This window comes from Microcebus murinus, chromosome 18 (genome assembly GCF_040939455.1).
Source record: "Microcebus murinus isolate Inina chromosome 18, M.murinus_Inina_mat1.0, whole genome shotgun sequence".
NCBI classification, from domain to species: Eukaryota; Metazoa; Chordata; class Mammalia; order Primates; family Cheirogaleidae; genus Microcebus; species Microcebus murinus.
The window spans coordinates 10,123,617-10,127,621 of NC_134121.1; the positions used below are offsets into that span (position 1 = coordinate 10,123,617).

Consider the following 4,005-nt stretch of genomic DNA (forward strand, 5'->3'; position numbering starts at 1 on the left):
GACAAATAGAGCAATGAAATAGAGACCTGAAATACTATCATGCACGTATGCACAGATGGCATATGCAAGATGTAGCTCCAAAAAGAAGAAGTAGGGGTGGTCTTTTCAGCAAATCGTGTTGGAACAATTAAACATTTATATAAAGAAATGTTGAAAAGGAAAAAAAAAACAACTTTTGACATTTACTTCACACACCATACCCCGAGACCGCAAATCAATTTCAGTTAGTTAGATTCAGAGTATGTTAACTGCCAAAGGTAACACAATCAAATGTCTAAGGAGTAATATCTTCATAGTCTTGGGGTAAGTGACTTTTAAATATCTTATACACATGGTGACGGACACACAACTTCTAACTGTAAAGGAAATTGTTAACTTGGACTATCTTTAAAAATTAAAGACTTCTGATCATTAAAATGTACCATTAAGAAAATAAAAAGGAGGCCAGGCGCTGTGGCTCACGCCTGTAATCCTAGCTCTTGGGAGGCCGAGGCGGGCGGATTGCTCAAGGTCAGGAGTTCAAAACCAGCCTGAGCAAGAGCGAGACCCCGTCTCTACTATAAATAGAAAGAAATTAATTGGCCAACTGATATATATATAAAAAAATTAGCCGGGCATGGTGGCACATGCCTGTAGTCCCAGCTACCCGGGAGGCTGAGGCAGAAGGATCACTCGAGCCCAGGAGTTTGAGGTTGCTGTGAGCTAGGCTGACGCCACGGCACTCACTCTAGCCTGGGCAACAAAGCGAGACTCTGTCTCAAAAAAAAAAAAAAAAAAAAGAAAATAAAAAGGTAACTCAAAGACTAGAAGAATATACTTGCTATATACAGAGCCATTAAAGGACTTTCATCTAAAATATAAATAATTGTTATAAGTCAATAAGAAAACACAGGCTGTCTATAGAAAAATAAGCAAGAGTTTTGAACAGGCACTTAAATAGGTACAAAAAAAAGATCTCCAAATGGCCAATAAACATAAAAAACTATTCAACCTCATTAGAAATCATAGAAACGTAAATTAAAACACAATGCAAATCAACTGCATACCCATGAGAACTATGGCTAAAGTGTAAAAGGCTGATTTTACCAGGTAAGTAAGAATCTGCAGCAACTGGAATTCCCATATACTCCCAGAGGGCATATAAAGTGGTGCAGGCACTTTGGAAAACTGACATTTGCTTATTAAAGTTGAAGAGTTGCATTTCCTATAATATAGCAATTCCATTTCTAATTATATGCCTACCAGAGATGTGTTTACCTATGCATCCGGAATCATGTGTAAGAATGCTCATAACAGTACTATTTGTAATAACCCCAAACTGGAAACAACCCAAATGTGCATCAGCAGCACAAATGGATAAATAGATTGTAGTATATCCACACATTGAAATATTACACAGCACTGAAAATAAACAAAGCATACCTACATGCATCTCACAATGAAAACACATCAAAGCTATGTGCAAACACATTGTTGAATGAAAGAGATCAGAAACAACAACAAAATACATACGGTATAGTTCATTTACATAAAGTTTAAGAAAAGACTAAAACTAAAATACAGCATGTAGGTATGCATGCTTTGATTACATGTCACACGCACACACAAAAGTGATGATCCTGAAATCAGGATACCTTTAGAGAGAGGGGTGAGTAGTGAGAGTAGGGCTTCTGGAATGCCATGGATGTTCTATTTCCTGCCCTAAATGATGGGTACGTGGGTGTTTGGGTACTCGCTTTGCAATAAATTCTTGAACTATCCAACTTTTCTTTTGCACCTTTCTTCCCATGCACAATATTTCACATCAAAAAAACCCCAAAGATTTATAAAAACAATAATTTCCATAAAAAAAAAATAAAGTGGCTAGGGACTGGAGAGGATTAAACTGACAACAAAATATTAATTTTCCTTGTGACAGTTGTAATAATAAATGTATTTCCATGGTTATAAATCTACTTTTATTGCAAGATGAAAAGATAAATTTGTGAATAAAAACTGACCGAAACGTACTAAGTGTGCCTGTGCTTGCTCTGCAGCCCCCACACCTTCAGGGTTCTCTCCTGAGCGCTGGCTACTGTTTTTGGCTTTGCAATTTCACTGGCAATATGGTTCATCCTACCCTTCCAAGGGACTGCTCTAGAAAGTGGGTGCTCTGCAATTTCAGGCTGAAGCCATTCCTCCTACCCTCTAAGGAAGGTGAGGAGCAGCTTGTTGAGTGAGGACACACTTGTGTTCATTCTAATCCCAGGAGTTGCTCTCACAGAGCTTGCATTCTAGAAGGGAAGCACAGCAAACAAATAGTCAAACAGCATAGTGTGTAGCATGTCAGGTAGTATTAAATGGTGTCAAGGAGAGGGCTCCTTGATTTGTAGCTTTTCAGGAGCCATATTTCTCAACCGGTATGACAATGATGTCACTACTTGGCATCCTGAGGATTCATCAGGTTAAATATGCAAAGGAAGCTGTTAAACAAGGTTCAGTCGCAGTCACTCTGAAATTGAAAACCCATTCAGTGTTGGTTGAATTGAAGAAGGCACGGTCAGAGCTTACAGCTCATCAAAAAACAATTCTCCATGTTGACAACCATACTGGTATGTCTACTAAGGCTTCCTGCTGATGCTAGACTGTCAATGTAATTTTATGCACTGGGAGTGTTTGGATTCCAGATTCATATTGACAGACCCCTCCCTGTGTCTTCTCTTGTGTCTCTTACTGGAAGCAAGGGCAAGACACCAACACAATGATATGGCCGTGGACCGCATGGTACCGGGCTGCTTATTGCTGGTTGCGATGAGATGGGCCCCTACATTTGGCAAACCTGTCCATCTGCTCCTTTGACTGCAGAGCTATGCCCACTGGAGCCCATTTTCAATCAGCTTGTACTGACTTGGAGGGACAGGTGTTTGGGTTTACACAGTGTAGTTTAAATGAACTGGTTAAACACATTCTGCGGGCTTTAAGAGGGACACTTCCTGTAGAGCAGGACCTAACTATTAGTACAAAGAATGTTTCCATTGGAGCTGTTGGTAAAGAGTTGGAGTTTACAGTCTGTGATGATGACAGTATGTCTTCATTCCTGGAAGGTCTTGAGAAAGATCACAGAGAAAGGCACAGCCCGCTCAGCCTGCAGAAAAGGATGATGAACCAATAGAACGTTAAGTGCTAAACCAGTCTATATGTGTATTATCAAATATGTAAGAATACAGGAACAAATATGAATGGCAATAATCTATACTCTGAACAAAAATATGCAGAACGGTTGAATGGCATGTTTTAGGGATTAGTCCACATATGAGTACTTTTCAAAGCAACTTAACTGACACCATATAATGGGGTGCATTTTTCTTTGAGAGGGACAATCATTATATGGACATTGTAAGTATCTTTGTATGTAATTAACAAAGACAATGTAATTAACATTGTAATGTTTTTATATGAAGCAAATAGTGTCTTTGCCATTTTAAAGACAACTTTGAAATAAAATTTTTTCACCTCCTGGAAAAAAAAACCGCTATAAGGAAAGGAAGTCCTAACAGGCTACCCAACAGGGCAGGGAATTTATCTACTCTGCTCACTTCACAGGCCAGACCAGTATGGGGAGAGAGTAGGAATTCAGTGTATACTTATGGAAGAAAAGGAAGGAGGGAGGAAGTCAAGAAAGGAAGAAAGAAATATAGGAAGAAAAGGAGGAGAGAGGGAAGGTGGGAGAAAAAAGTCCTTGGTGGATACTGTTTTACACACAATTCCCATAAAGAAATCCATGATGTAGGAAAAAGATCTGTGTGATTTAAATCTTACATACATGTATACAATCATAATATGATTTTTGCTGTCATGGCGGTGGGCTCGGTGCTGCTGGTGACAACATCCTCTTCTGGCCTCCCCCCACCCCCACTCCCTCCTTCTTCCCGCGACTCTCTGCTTCCCGTCTGCATGCCAGTTTTCACACAACCCCAGGTCCCACTGGGCTCCTCTGGGAAGCCTCTGCATTCTAGAACACAGCCA

General features: G+C 39.9%; 1 pseudogene; it reads left to right on the plus strand.

The window, feature by feature from the left end:
• Positions 1 to 2,322: 2,322 nt before the first annotated feature.
• Positions 2,323 to 2,927, plus strand: LOC142861882 (proteasome subunit alpha type-1-like; annotated as a pseudogene).
• The last annotated feature ends 1,078 nt before the right edge of the window (positions 2,928 to 4,005 follow it).